General features: G+C 38.8%; 1 pseudogene; it reads left to right on the top strand.

Annotated features, from left to right (window-relative positions):
• The first annotated feature begins 3654 nt into the window (after window positions 1-3654).
• On the top strand, window positions 3655-10071 carry LOC139740752 (uncharacterized; annotated as a pseudogene).
• Window positions 10072-16654: the final 6583 nt, after the last annotated feature.

The raw sequence follows: 16654 nt of genomic DNA, 5'->3' as shown, positions 1-16654 counted from the left end.
ATAGATTGCAGTCATCACACCTTCAGACTCAGAGAAAATGAAAAAAAAAACCCCATAGGCCTACATTCATTGTTCCAGCAATATGCTGTTAATCTAGTTTAAAATATACCTGGATGGCTGAAATGAACTACTGGACACCTCTGACACTACGTATGAAGATGGCAGACTTCATAACAGCAAATCATATGCATCTGAAATAACAAACGTATATTCTCAGCTCATGTCCAGTGCCAACGTGTTAGGCTATTTAAACCAAAATAGTGTTTTACAATGTCATTGTATACACGATGATATATTTATTTATACGTGTACCTGATGGGCCCCATTTCATAAAATAAGTTAGGATGGCAACTCTTGCTGGAATGGCAACTTCCAACAGCAACAGCCAATCAGGAAGCTAGATTCTTGTCATTACTATGACAATTGTCATTCCAATAAGAGTTGCTATCATATCAACTTTTTATGAAATAAGGTCCAGATGTATTAACTCTTTCTCTGTCATTGAGTCATATATTCACACATTTCACATATATAATGGACATGAAATAAATATGGTTCACAGCAAATGCCATGTACACGTATGGAGAAGACATATGATTATACATCAGAAGAATCTCGGAAGGTGGTCCTATAGGCCTACCCCCAACATCTGACGGGGAAAAAAAATCATCGCACTTGCACGCACTTACAACATGCGAGAGAGTAGGGATACCGCACTTGAGCAGCACGTGTAATTACAGCCTCCGCAAGATAACGTGGCAATTGCACGGAGATTGTACGTTGTAAGCACGTACAACTCACTTACCACGTGCACAACGTACGATGCACGTAACCTCTCACGGCTAGGCGTGGCGTGCGGGCCTAGTACTTATACCCTGCGCAACCGTGAGAGTGTCGTGTGTTGACGTACTTCCTCCCTGCTCTAGTCACTTCCTCCCCACGTTTTCAGAAAAAAAACGTGAATGCCGTGGCGTCCGCCAAAAACGTACGGACTAAAAGCACGCACGGCGAGTTGTGACCAGGGCTTATGTCACGAGGAACTTTCGCTGCGTTCGGGCTACGGATTCACCCTAAGTACGGGCAACGTAAGTGCCCTCTACAGTAAACGTGTGTACAACGCACTGACTCCGTGCGTCTTCCTACCGTCACTTGCTCGACGGACGACGCACGTAGCTCTTGCTTGTTGTGCTCGTGATAAGTGATAAGCACGTGATAGTCCGTGCTTATTCGGCACTTCCGTGAGTTCAACTCTTCAATAGAGCACGCAGATCGTACCAGCAAGCACCTACTCCGCACTTACAACGCACGTTGTGCGCACTGATTTCTGCAATGTACACATGCCGAGCCGACGTACGAGTGTCATTAATTTTCGTCTCCAAGATGTTGGCAATAATTAGGTATTCGTACTGGGATAAAAAAAAACCCTGCATACACAGAAAAATGATTGTTATATTACATGAAAGATTTCAAAACTCTATCGAATTGTGTCACAAACCAAAATGTCATGCTACAGGACCTTTCTGCATGGCAGGCGATGAGTAATGATCATGGTTCTTTAAAAAAGATATATGATATGAGAATGATACATATCCCAATGACAGTGAAAAGCTGCTTGAAGAAGCAAAGCATTTAGAAATCTTGAGCTCTGAGTGGTCAGTGCATGAAGTGACCAGGTTTTGGGAGTTCTGAAAAAGTGTTACATTTAAGAGTTGCACAAGCTTGGTTAAAATGCATTGGTCATAATTGTTTTTGTAGAACAGTGATAAAGTCAGTACAATTGTCAGTTAAGCTGAAATTGAGAATGTGTATATTTTGAAATTAAGCAAGGAAGAAGTTACTATGATGACAGTATTACCTTACATAAATTGCAAACGTGACACCTTCAGACTCAGAGAAAAATATAGAACCATAGGCCTACATTCATCGTTTCAGCAATATGCTGTTAATCTAACTCAAAATATGCCTGGATGGCTGAAATGAACCACTGGTCACCTCTGAAAGTGGGTGTAAAGATGGCAGACTTCATAACAGCATATCATATGCATCTGAAATAACAAACGTCTATTCTCAGCTCATCTCCATACAGTGCCAATGTGTTAGGCTATTTAAACCAAAATAATGTTTTACAATGTCATTGTATACACTATGTGTTAATACCTGATGTGTTAACCCTTTCTCTGTCAGTGAGTCAAATATACACCTCATATAAATCTATGGACATGAAATAAATATGGCACACAGAAGGTTAAACTGCCATGTACACGTATGGAGAGGACGTATGATTATCCATCTGAAGAACCTCGGAAGGTGGTCCTATAATTAGGCCTACCCCTAACATCTGACGGGGGAAAAATCATCGCACTTGCACGCACTTACAACATGCAAGAGAGTAGGAATGACGTACGTGACCAGCACGTGTAATTATAGCCTCCGCAAGATAACTTGGCAATCGCACGGAGAAAGTACGTTGAAAGCACGTACAACTCTCTTACCACGTGCACAACGTACGATGCACGTAACCTCTCACGACCAGGCGTGGCGTGCGGGCCTAGTACTTACACGCTGCGCAACCGTGCGAGTGTCGTGCGTTGACGTACTTCCTGCTCTAGCTACTCCCTCCCCACGTTTTCAGAAAAAACGTGAAAGCCGTGTGTTGTGGCACGGATTGTCGCCCCTGCACGGATTGTCGCCCCCGGCTCAGGGCGACAATCTGTGACGGAGTTGGCGGCACGGATTGTCGTCTGGCGACAATCCGTGACGCTTGTGCAGTTCCCACTTTTTGACCTCGAAGGCGACAATCCGTGATGGCAAAAAATTTGTTGCGACACGGATTGTCGCCCCGTCAAGGATTGTCGCCCCGGGCTCGGGGTGGTTCTTCCGGTTTTAAGCTCTGGTGGGATGGGTATGACTGGTAAGTTATGCGTATAGTGTGTGAGTGTGTGTGTGTTTGTGTGTGTGTACGTGTGTGTGTGTGTCGGTTTGCGTGCAAATAGTTAGATGACACAATTTGAAACCCATATACCTGACTGGACTTGCTTACCACTTCATTCCAGATTAAAACCCAGTAACTAAAACATTGAAATTTTGATACCAGTTGATACCAGTTGGTTTCAATTGGTTTCTACTGGCTTTCTTTTTGCTCATGAATATTCATAAGCTATTCAAATTCTCTTCGTGAAAAAGATAAATATTGTTAAATTTAATGCTTTTTATGATTTCGATAAACTCCGAAATGTCTGAAATGTATCATAAATTTATTGAATATTATTGCCGTCTTATTCACGATTTCAACTTGTACCTTTGATGAGGTATTTTCACATTTGTATAGTAAAAGTGTAATCTACATGGTTACCATGTCTTAAAGCATTACAACTAAATGACCCTATATGTGAATGAAATATCCCTGGTACTAACTAGGTCTAGGATGTAGGCTAAGCCTAGGTGTACTTGTAGGTATAGGCTTTACGACTAGCTGTAGGATTATGAAAGGTTAGATATGAACAATGTCTTGACATACACATGTTCTGGTAAACACCCATACATCAAATAATTCAATACAAAATTAACTTTGTCAGCAATATCTTATTGGGTAGAATTGGTTGGGCAAATGATTACCCAACTCAAAATATAACCAACGGTTGGGAAATTGCAAAGATGGGTAAAGTCTGATTGGTCAACAGCTGATGGGCAATTTAATTTGCCCAACCACATAGCAAACTCATTACCCGACATCAGTTGGGCAGATTTTAACCAATAGTTGTGTGGACAGTATGTTGCCCAGTGTTGGTTAACAAGTTAATAAAAAAGAAATGGTTATAATCATGAAAGAATGTTAAGACTAACTTTTTTTTTTCTCTGGCCCGTTTGGGCAACTAAAGTCTTTAAAGGTGAAATTTCATTGTCCCCACATAAAAGAAAAATCGTTGACATGTCGTTTCTTTTTGCTCGACTCGCGATAAAGATTATTTTACTTGTCCACTTTTATGTGTTGCTCTTTGTTTTGTTTGTTTGTTTGTTTGTTTGTTTGTTTGTTTGTTTGTTTTTTGAGTAACGATATCATTCTCTGACGGGAAAGCGGTGTCACAGTCTTTGATGGAACGATTTGATGGCTTTACCGCGTGCTATAGGGAAAAAAATAAAGACAAATTATACATGTATTTCAAGTGACTGACCAAGTATAAGAGACTTCATGTCTTTCTGAATGTTGCTGCCGACTGATCTTTGGCAGCAATTGGTTGTTGACCCGTAACAGGGTCGGGGAATTTCGGAACGCGCCGAGGAATCTTCCGAACTGCCGGGTTGTAGGCTCCGGCTAGGTTGTGTAGTTCGGAAGATTCCTCGGCGCTTTCAGAAATTCCGCGACCCTGTTACGAGTAAACAACCAATTGTCGCCAAAGATCAGTCGGCCTGATGAAGCGTCCCGGAGAGGATGTGAAACATCGCTACTCCAAATTACAAGTAATAGTCTGGGCGCCAAAGCCACTTTTTGGGCCTAACCTTGTTTTACCGTCCACCCAATGTTTTTTAATGGTTTTACCCTATTTCGGGGGTGCTGAATCCGAATCCGGATGATGCAACTCTTGCATCCTTGAGGATTTTGAGATATTCAAGATGGCCGCCAAAATGGCCGCCAAAACCGGAAATTCCCACGTATTTCCTTCTAAAAGGTGAGATATTGAAAACAATTGATGGTGTTACCCTATTTCGAGGGCGCTGAATCCGAATCTGGATGATGCAACTCTTGCATCCTTGAGGATTTTGAGATATTCAAGATGGCCGCCAAAATGGCCACCAAAACCGAAAATTCCCACGTATTTCCTTCTAAATGGTGTGAAATTGGAAATAATTGATGATTCTCCCTATGTGGAAGGTGCTGAATCCGAATCTGGATGATGCAACTCATGCATCCATGAAGTTTTTGAGATATTCAAGATGGCCGCCAAAATGGCTGTCAAAATGGCCGCCAATTAAAACCCGAAATTCCCATGTATTTCCTTCTGAATGGTGAGAAATTGAAAACAATTGATGGATCTACCCTATTTGTATGGTGTTAAATCCGAGTCTGGATGATGCAAACCTTGCATCCTTGAGGGTATTGAGATATTCAAGATGGCCGCCAAAATGGCCGCCAATCAAAACCGGAAATATCTATGTATTAGCTTTTAAATGGTGAGAAATAGAAAACAGTTGATGGTTTTACTCTATATCGAGGGTGCTGAAACCGAATCTGGATGATGCACCTCGAGATAGTCAAAATGGCCGCCAAAATGGCCGCCGAAACGGAAACTCCAATGTATTTCCTTCTTATAAATGGTGAGAAATTGATAACAATTGATGGTTTTCGTCAATGGCACAGTTTGAACTTGCTGTATATACAGTGAAACTAGCTCTACTGGATATCTTTGAGTTGGTACGATACAAGTGTGCCAACAGTAATTATCCCTTCAAGACTACAGATGCGGTTGAATAATTGCAAGATTACACTGTTTCCTCTACATAATGGACAAGTTTTGAACACTAACAATTAATGGACAAGACATGTTCATCTAAATCATATTGTGATAGTGATGTAGAGAAGTGTACTGATATTACCCAACATTACCTGCCTTAATCCATGCGCAGTTTTAATCTCTTTATCCATGAACACTCAAATTGGTTATTTGGTTTATATTGGTGGTCTTGATGACATTGTTGAAGACACGAGTGGGACATTTTTATTGTTATGCTTCAATTTTTTCTTCAATATGATGTAACATTATGTATGTATATATAATCTATTACAAACACACACTAGCGTGAGGGGACGGACAAATCACAGGTAACGCGCCTTGGAAAAAAAAAACTAAATAAAAATCAAACGACAACATGGAAGGTAATAGTTGATAATCCAGTACTTACGAATATCATAATCGCGCAGAGTGCTTTTGAAATAACCCTTATTGATATCTACTATAGTGGTCATGGATGCAACCATTTCCAATGACCTAATCAGAATATGCGACAATTTTCACAAGAATACGAGGCGAGACTCGTCAGAATACAAGACAAGTTTCAACACCAAATACCAACATGCCATAATTTAATTTTACTCTATTGATAGCCGAAAATGATTAACTTTACATCTATGGAGCAATATTATTGGAGACCACAAGCATTATTTCATAACAATTATGCATAAAGACATTTTCAATCGTATCTTTCTTTGCGTTTGTACGTTTCAGTATGATGTCAATATCACTTCTTCTTTTTTCCAGTACGTGTTAAAGTTCCGTTTGAGACATATCGGAATATCTCAGTATATTACAATACCATTGTGACTGTCATTTTGACTTTCAATCAATTTTGGCTGATTTGACAAATTCGCTCAACTGAGTTGAATTCAAGAATACGAATTATTGCTTTTCACCCTGCATGGGTTTAATCTCCCGCTTCGCGTTGGAGCACAATACTTCACCATTTCAGTATAAGAACATGTTAAGGAGTTTCTGTTCATACACACATTATAGATGTCCGAAAACCTTCAAAGACCTTCAGCACCCTCGAAATAGGGTAAGACCATCAATTTATTTGAAGAATTTTACCATTAAGAAAAAATATATTGACATTGGAATTTCTGCCACTTATTTTGGCTGTCATCTTGGATGTCTAAAAACCCTAAAGAATGGACGAATTTCAACAACCAAGTTTCGAGGGTGCTGAATAGGCCTAAAATTTACCAATTTTTGACAGTTATTTTGGCGGTCATCTTGGACATCTCAAAACCCTTAAAAAAAGAACACGAAAGTTGCATCAACCAGGTTCGGATTCAGCACCCTCGAAATAGAGTGAAACCGCCACTTGTTTTCAATTTCACACCATTTAGAAGGTAATATAGGGCTCACATGGAAATTTTCGTTTTTGACGGCCATTTAGGGGCCATTCTGGCGGCCATCTTTATTATCTCAAAACCCTCAAGGAAGTAAGAGCTGTATACTGGAGCTTCAAATTCAGCAAACTCAAAATAGTGTAAAACCACCAACTGTTTTATATTTTACACAATTTAGAAGGAAAAAGGGGGTCTACATATGAATTTCCGTTTTTCGCGGTCATTTTTGGCGACCATCTTTATCATCTCAAAACCCTTAAGGATGCAAGAGTTGTATCCTGAGCTTAGGATTCAGCACACTCAAAATAAGATAAAAACCACCAATTGCTTTCAAATTTTCACCATTTAGAAGGAAATACACGGGAACTTCCGTTTTGGGCGGCCATTTTAACGGCCGTATTGACTATCTCAAAATCTTCAACAATGGAGGAGTTGCACCATCTAGATTCTGATTCAGCACCCTCGAAATAGGGTTAAAAAAAATAAATTGTTTTCAATTTCTCACCATTTAGAAGACGGAAATACGTGGGAATTTTCGGTTTTGGTGGCCATCTTGGCGGCCATCTTGAATATCTCTAAAACTTCATGGATGCAAGAGTTGCGTCATCCAGATTCGGATTCAGCACCCTCGAAATAGGGTAAAACCATCAATTGTTTTCAACATCTCACCTTTTAGAAGGAAATACGTGGGAATTTCCGGTTTTAATTGGCGGCCATTTTGGCGGCCATCTTGAATATCTCTAAAACTTCATGGATGCAAGAGTTGCATCATCCAGATTCGGATTCAGCACCCTCGAAATATGGTAAAACCATCAATTATTTTTAATTTCTCAACATTTAGAAGGAAATACATGGGAATTTCCGGTTTTAATTGGCGGCCATTTTGGCGGCCATCTTGAATATCTAAAAAACTCCATGGATGCAAGAGTTGCATCATCCAGATTCGGATTCAGCACCTTCCAAATAGGGAGAATCATCAATTCTTTTCAATTTCACACCATTTAGAAAGAAATACGTGGGAATTTTCGGTTTTGGCGGCCATTTTGGCAGCCATCTTGAATATCTCAAAACCCTCAAGGATGCAAGAGTTGCATCATCCGGATTCGGATTCAGCACCCTCGAAATAGGGTAAAACCATCACTTGTTTTCAATATCTCACCATTTAGAAGGAAATACGTGGGAATTTCCGGTTTTGGCGGCCATTTTGGCGGCCATCTTGAATATCTCAAAACCCTCAAGGATGCAAGAGTTGCATCATCCGGATTCGGATTCAGCACCCCCGAAATAGGGTAAAACCATCAAAAAACATTGGGTGGACGCTAAAACAAGGTTCAGCCTCTGGCACCCAGACTATAAGTCCAGTTGACTAGATTTACTGATATAGTTCAACAAGGGCTTTGCAATTGATTACTAAAGATAAGACATTGGACTCAGTAGAAATAAGGTATGAATAATTTTGAACATGGCACTTCTTGGAAATCCATGAGTAAAAGATCCCCAAAAGGAAGATTTCTGGAATTGTGTTCTGTCGTTGTTCTGTCATGTGTTGGTCACATATAAGTCATGATAAAACAAAATGCATTCTTTTCATTGTAAAAATAAAAAAATTGAGGACAACTATGTATTCAAATTCATGAATTTCATGAATTTGAATAATTACGCAGTACCCGCTGCATGCTATAAGGATTAGAACCAACACTTGTTGTCGGGCGAAAGCTCGGTGGTCTAGTGGAGATGACGCCTGTCCGGAGATCAGGAGGTCGTAGGTTCGAATCCTGCTCGAGTACGTACGCCCATAATTTTTTTTTTTTTTTTTTTATCTTGGCTACTACTAAAACACCGATCAATTCAGAGCTTATTTACGTCGGTGTAGGGCAATTTGTCAATCAGTTGCAATGACAACTATATGTATAGATATATACATATATTTAATTGTATAGCCAAGAACAGAAAAATTCCTTCTATACATGCATTGCATTGCATGGATATTGTATAGATTGGAAGTTAAGTGTCAATACTACAAAAACTAAAGTCCTGATTTTCTCAAGAGGCAAAGTACGTAACTTTCCATTGTTCAGTTTTGGTGAAGACAAACTTGATGTAGTGGATGATTTTGTTTATTTAGGTATTCAATTTAATTACAATGGAAGTTTTAAGAAGGCTATTGCTAAACAGGTGACACAGGCAAGGAAAGCACTTTTTTCTATGTCACTAAAGGTTCAGAAACTCAAGCTTCCTGTGGATATTCAATGCGAACTGTTTGATCAGTTAGTGTTACCAATACTATTGTACGGGTGTGAAGTTTGGGGTTTTATGGATTTGAGTCAAATCGAAATTTTTCATAGGAAATTCTTGAAATCGTTGTTATGTGTAAATAAATTCACACCAGATTGTATGGTATATGCAGAAACCGGGAGAACACGACTGGCTAATACTGTTAAATATCGTATGGTTAGCTTTTGGCTGAGGATCATAAAGGGTTCTTCTGCTAAATATTCATTCAGGTTTTATACACTCCAAAGATTAATAAGTCAACAGGACACGACTTTTGTATCTAAGTGGATATCTCATATTGAGGAAATTTTAAACAATGCTGGTCTTGGTGTTGTATGGTTAAGGAAAGGGGAAGGATTTAGTAATAACTGGATATTGAGCACCGTGAAGTTGAGATTAAGTGATATGTCTAAACAGGATTTGATGGCAAATGTTTGGTCAAACAGAGTATGTTTAAATTATAGGATTTTTAAGACGAATAGTCTCTTTGAAAGGTATTTAGTCCAGTTGAGTAAGAGGGATAGAATTTCATTGAGCCGTTTAGATGTAGGTCAAATCAGTTGCCAGCTAATAATAGAAGATTTGTACAGTCATTTGATGAAAGGGATGTTCAATGCCCTTGTTGTGATAGGCATGAAACGGGTGATGAATTTCACTATGTTTTCGTATGCCCCTTCTTTGAAAAGGAAAGGCAGTTATATTTAAGCAATCATTATTTGGTTAAACGTCCTTGCTCATTACACATGTCCAGATTATTTTCATGCTCGCATTTAGGACAACTTAAAAGATTAGTGTTATTTGTGAGGCTGATCATGTCATATTTTGCAAATTTGCAGAAGCCTGAACAAGTTGAGTATACTGTAGTCAAGAAAGAAAATATTGTCACTCGTAGTGGTAGAAAAATTAAGCATCCAGTGATACTCGATCTCTAGTACATATTTTGTAGTTGTATGTCACGATTGTTTGGTCGTATGGTTCATACGATTAGTTAACCTTGCTTGCCAATTTGTATATATCACTGTATATATGTTTAGTAGGTATAGACTATTTTATATACATCATTGTAATTTATCACAAACATGTATTCTTTGATATTGTTATAACCATATCTTGTATTTATGTGTTGTACTCTCATACCCCGGAATGGGGTCGGAAGAGTCGAATAAAATCTAAATCTAAATAAAATCTAATACAAAAATTTCTCGGCACCTTAATACCCTTCAGTGTAATACGCTTAAAAAAAATGTGTGTATTGAGGAAAAAAAATGATGTTAGTGTACATCTTGAATACATTCCGGGGGTGGGGGGAACTACTCAGCTCAACTGCTATCTATTGTTTGACCACAAAGTATCAAGCTTGTTTGTGTGTGTGTGTTTGCGTGTGTATGTGTGTGTGTGTGTGTGTGTGTGTGTATGTTGATCGTGATTTACCTGTAATTTATCAAATTCCTCCTCTGTAATCGTATCCACATGACTACATTGAAACCCATATTTTATTTTCGTGTTCTTTTCTGGATGCACTTGATCGTGAAATTAACGGGTCGGAAGACCGACACGTGCACTTGTCTACATCCTTTGCCTTGAAATTATGCTTTTGTATTTTTTATTCATTTTCATTTTTCTTTTGGGGGCAGGATGGAAGTGGGAGATACATAATCCATCTGCAAGGCTCAGACGGTTTCTCAGGCTTTAATAATGAACATGAGTGAAATGTCATTTGCAGTGTGGGTACGTGCGTCAGAATGCACTAATTCATACAACATGGCAAATCGTCTGGATTATGCTGCATTCTTTGATGTAAAATATATTTGAATGTAATCAATTCTTTTTGATGCTCTGTGAAAGACTTATTTCCTCTTCTATTTTCTTCCACTTATCTAATAATCTGACACATATTGGTCAGGGTTTCTTTTTTTTTCTGCCTTAAAGTAAGTATGAGCTGGGATTTCCGTGAAGCTTTTAAATCCATTGAAATCTTTTCCTCGGAAAGATCCTAAGCAAAAGCAATACCTTTGCATGTTTGATTTGCTCTGCTTCACGAAACGAGGATGAATTCTCGTCACGCAGCTCATGGACAAAATGAAGGAAAGGATAATACGGACCCTGAATGCCCTCGAATAATGCAAGACGCATCTTTATTGGCCCTCTGAAGGATGAGAATTTACCTTTACCAATCCTACGTAACTACAATCTGATTAATTAGCATTCCACTTAATGAATCACTCTATGATGCGGTTCCTTTAATCTACCATCAAAACATGATCATAACATTTGGACTACTTATATAATACTGTTCATTTTGAGATGTACAGGCAAACATTTTCTCAGCCTATTATCTGTATAAATACATCATTTCTGGGCTGTCTACTGTGGATTTCCCTGTGTCTTGCTCTGGGAAAAGGAGGCCTGATGAAAACAACCGCTCGTTTGCTAATGTCTTTTTTTTAGACAGTCTGAAGAAAGAACGTTTCAATGAAGACTTGGAACCAACTCACGTTTTGATTAAGGTTTGTGCATTTATTGAATATTTGTCCTGATTCGTTACATCCTGTGAACTGTTTTTTTTTTTTAATTTGAAATCTTATCGAGGACTTTACCCAGCTTTGATAATTCATGATGAGCTTCAATAGGCGTTACGATATAAGTCCGATATCCTATCTATATGTCACATGATGCGTAACTTATCTCTGATCCACACAAACGACATCTGCGACCTTTTTTCTTTAGGGGAGGGGGGGGGGCTGGAGTGCGGAAGGATGTAAGTCGTCGCCGTTCTCTCAGTCGCGCACGGGTACCTCAAACTTGGGGATTCGACGTCACAATTGCGAGTGGTTTGTGAATTCTTTCGATTGGACGTCAATTGAGATTGATAGGAAGAAAACACATGCAACGTTCATATGGAAGACCTGTAGATCGTATTAGGCAACATAGCAAATATTTTAAAGCAAAATACGCGAAACTCTGCATTTGCGAAATTTTTTTGATTAACTGTTATTTAGCCTGCTCTCATTTCTCTTCGTCTACTGATTACAAGATTTCCTCCATGTTTCCTTTACTTTTCAAGGAGTGGAAATGCTGATACATTGCCAGAGAAGAATGGAGAGCGGGCTCTATGCTCCAAGGATTCTTCTGACTCTGTTGGTGCTATCTGGCCTTTTGCCATCGGTACCTGCGCACCGGAGCATCTGTGACATATGTACATGTTTTTCCGGGATACGAAGTGTGTCATGCGTGAATGTATTCAGCATTCCTGGGTGTTCTTCATGTCTTGCAGGTAACACTTATGGAGCATTTATTAGGTGATCCGAGTATCCTCTCGGATCACCTATTGTATCTGTACGGATTCTTTCTTCTTCTTCTTCTTCTTCTTTCTTTATTTCTCCCCAAAAGTTGTGCAGAGGTTAGCTCAGAAAGTACTATGCCTATCACTTTCAAACTTATACCATGTATGTATCGTGTCCCAAAGACGGCAATCGAACTAAAATCAAAGTGATCAGTCGACCGTGACGTCACTATGACGTCATTATATGAAAACACATTCTCAATCATATCTCATTAATGGAATGAAGTTTTTCAATGAAATTCACGTCACATTTATTTCAAGTTATGCGCATTCTACTCATATTCTCAAAATTCACATTTTCTCTTGGTACGTGCGCGTACGCGCGCGTTGAAATATTTGTATGCTCAAATCGAGCTCAAATTTTTTTTGCACACGTTTCAGACCATTTAGAGCATTTTTTGAAAAATTGAAAAAATCGGACGGACGCGTACGCGCGCGCGCATATACGCACGAACAGCTCATATGCAATAGAAATTTTCAGTTTTTTCACACGGATCGGATGTCCACAATGTCAAGAAATATTTCTATCAAGTTTCAAGTCGATCCGACTCAATATGACATCATACGGGCCCGTCAAATTCAAAATTCCGCGCGTGCGTCAATGGGGATACACTGTGCAACTATGCCAAAAAACCGCCAATTTTAAATCGGATTTTACTCGTCAGGATGGACGATGACCCCCCATTTTCTTGACATATTCTAAAAGCTGATGAGTTGTACATGTCATTTCATGGGTTGGCGATACTGAAAAAATGATTAAAAGATATCAAATTTCTTAATAAAGTAAACAAAGTAAATTTTCCAAATGACGTCATCAAATTTCAAATTCACTCGAGCGTATCTCACTTATCCTTCGCCAATTTTCACCCAGATTTCAGTATGTTGTAGCTTATGAAATGTTCTTTCATCAATGTGATAACAATATTTTGATTGGATAACGTCATCACCTCGTAAAAATGGATTGAAAGTATCCTTGTAAAATTTGACCAGTTTACGTGTTATCTCTATGGGAGTGCAGTTTTTCTGGCAGTGAAAATTGACATGACTCTCTTTTTCGAGCACTAGCTCACTTATGCTTCGGTGAATTTCTCCCAGATTTTAGTATGTTGTAGCTGAGACTTTGGGCTATCGTATATGTGCCCTTTGTTTTTTCATACAACGTTGGTATCACATCGAAAAACTTGGTTGAAAAATTGCATGTGGCTTCGATGCAGCGTCATTTTGCTTAATACACAGGGCCTATGGAGCATGAAATAGGTCATTGCATAGCGCATCCGACTCGTAATCCTAAGGTCCCTGGTTCGATGCTCACCCCTGCCAGTTTTTTTTTTTAACACTTTTTTTCCTTTAGTTAGTCTTAATCTCCTTTCCTAACTTTATCTTTTTCTGATTTTTTCATGCTTCTCCTTCAAATTTCTATAAAAATAACATAATTTTTTCTTTATTTTTCTTTCTTTCTACTACTTTCTGTGCAATAGATGAACAACAACAATGGCTATTAATCCCATATTTTGCACATGTTTTGTTCATGTCACGTACATTATTTCATAAAATAACAATTACTTGATCGGACACCATCTTGGGTATGTAAATTAGGGTCAAAGGTCATAAATGTTTTATCCTGTATCTTGGTGAATACATGTCCTATCTCTCCCATATTTTGCACACACAAAGACCATGTTACAAGAATCATTTCACAAAATAACTACTTTTTGCTCAGATGCCATCATGTCTGTGCAAAGTGGGGTCAAAGGTCATATATTCTTTCTGTATCTTCATTATGACGTGTTATCTCTATGGGAGTGCAGTTTTTCTGCGAATGAAGCTATGACAATCTTTTTCGAGCAATAGCTCACTTATGCTTCGGTGAATTTCTCCCAGATCTTAATATGTTGTAGCTGAGACTTTGGGCTATTGTATTTTACCCTTCGTTTTTTTCATACGATGTCGGGATCATGTTAAAAAACGTGGTTGAATTTAAAGCTTATCTTCAATGTATTGAGATGTTTCTTTTCTTTCTGCAACTTTCTTTGCAATAACTCAAGAAAAACAGCATCTATCACCCTCAAATTTTGCACATGTTTAGTTCATGTCACGTACATTATTTCATAAAATAACAACTTCTTGATCAGACACCATCTTGGGTATGTAAATTATGGTCAAAGGTCATAAATGTTTCATTCTGTATCTTAGTGAATACATGTCCTGTCTCTTCCATATTTTGCACACGCAAAGACCATGTTACAAGAATCATTTTACAAAATAACCACATTTTGCTTAGATGCCATCCTGGCTGTGCAAAGTGAGGTCAGTGGTCAAATATACTTCATTCTGTCTCTTTATTATGACGTGTTATACGGAATATGGTACCAAAGATGGCAGATCTGACTCGCTTTTCTAAATGAGATTCCGAATATCACACGGCGAATGTCCCTAAACACAGATGAAACCTGTATGGTCATGCCTAAATTATATATTTGTTGCTGTATCTTCGTTATCTAGTGTATACAGAATTTGGAACCAAAGATGACAGATTTGACTCCCTTTTCTAAATGAGAATCCAAACATCACACAACCAATGTCTCTAAACACAGATGAAACCTGTATGGTGTTGCCTATTGCGATCAGACCTCGAATCATTGATTAAAAAAAAAATCGGATCACCTTAATTTGTCAGTGATGACAAATTACAATCTCTAGTTGATATTGAGAATATACCCGAAATGCTTTCTCTAGACCTATTCGAAGAGTTAGCAACGACAAATTTCCTCGTGCTCAACCGAAATTCTCTGAGAAATGTTCCGACAAGTATATTCACTAATATGAGAGAGCTCCAAAGTTTATCCCTTGCCAAAAACCTGTTAATAGGAATTCCTGTGTTCAGCAACAATACCTCGCTAAGATCCCTCTCATTTTCAAGAAACGCTATTTCGGATCTTGGGAAACACCTACGAGAAGATGCCCCCAAACTTGAGCAACTTTCCCTTTCATTTAACCGGATCAAGCGCTTTTCGGCAGATCAGTTTCCAAATAGTCTTCGTTCTGTAGATTTGAAAGCAAATATAGTTGATAAGGTTGACAAATCCTCTTTCTCTGGTCTGCTTCATCTACAAACGATTGAACTTGGTCAAAACAGGCTTAAAGAGATAGTTTCTGGAACGTTTTCACTCCCGTACCTTCGTCAGGTGCATTTACAAGATAATCGCGTCTCCTGGGTTGCCTCTGATGCCTTCTCCAGCAACATTACATATTTATCTCTCACAGGAAATAGATTAACTGAACTCTACTCTGTCGATGGCTTTCCTAACTTGCAATCATTGTATCTACCAAGCATTCGCTTCATCTCACCTGGCCTTGGAAGGCTCAATTTTCTTTCTGTTGATGGGACAAGCAGAGATTTCAAAACAGTGTCAACTCTGAAAAACGTCAACAGTCTTGAAGTACTTATTGTCTATGGTGGTGCGGAAAATTCGATTTCGTTTACCAACCATTCCTTTCTCAGAGTCTTTTCCTTGAACTTGTCGCCGGTACAAAGACTGCACAATGTCACGAGACTACCGTCGTTGTCAGATCTTACGATATCTGGCTGCAAACTTATCATCGTACCCCTTGTCGCCGGACTAAAACTGCTCAGAATAATCCATCTGCCAGGCAACGAAATTACATCAATTCAAGCCTCGAGTTTTGATAATCTTCCCAGTCTGGAGTATATAGACCTACAGAAAAACAGAATATCATCTATAAGTGGACAATTTCAGACTCCAAGTTTGCATATTATTAACTTACATCACAACAAAATCTCGTACACCGACGTAGATATAACTTTTCCCCTTAGCCTGGATGTTCTTCATCTCTCCCAAAATCATATATGGCGTTGGTTTCCTTTTACAGATACACGGCACCTTCGGAGACTATATGTTTTTGGAAATGAATTGACATTTGTCGATATCAACACGTTTGGTGCGGTGTTTAGTCTTGAAGTACTGCTTTTGGAATTTAACCGTATTGAAGCAGTATACGGACTCCCCATCTCACCTCGGCTAGCACATATTGATCTCAGCAACAACCCACTTTTTTTCATCGATTCTTCGGTGTTTTTGACTACCCCCAAAATAAGTAAAGTATATCTTAAGAACACCCGCATTTCAGTATTTGAATTTTACCTGTCTCGA

The sequence above is a fragment of the Diadema antillarum genome, unplaced genomic scaffold (genome assembly GCF_040938485.1).
Source record: "Diadema antillarum isolate AM-2024a unplaced genomic scaffold, OU_Dant_1.0 seq00000877_RagTag, whole genome shotgun sequence".
Classification (NCBI taxonomy): domain Eukaryota; kingdom Metazoa; phylum Echinodermata; class Echinoidea; order Diadematoida; family Diadematidae; genus Diadema; species Diadema antillarum.
Note: the sequence above shows the minus strand (reverse complement) of the source record. Positions and strands in the feature narration are given on the sequence as shown.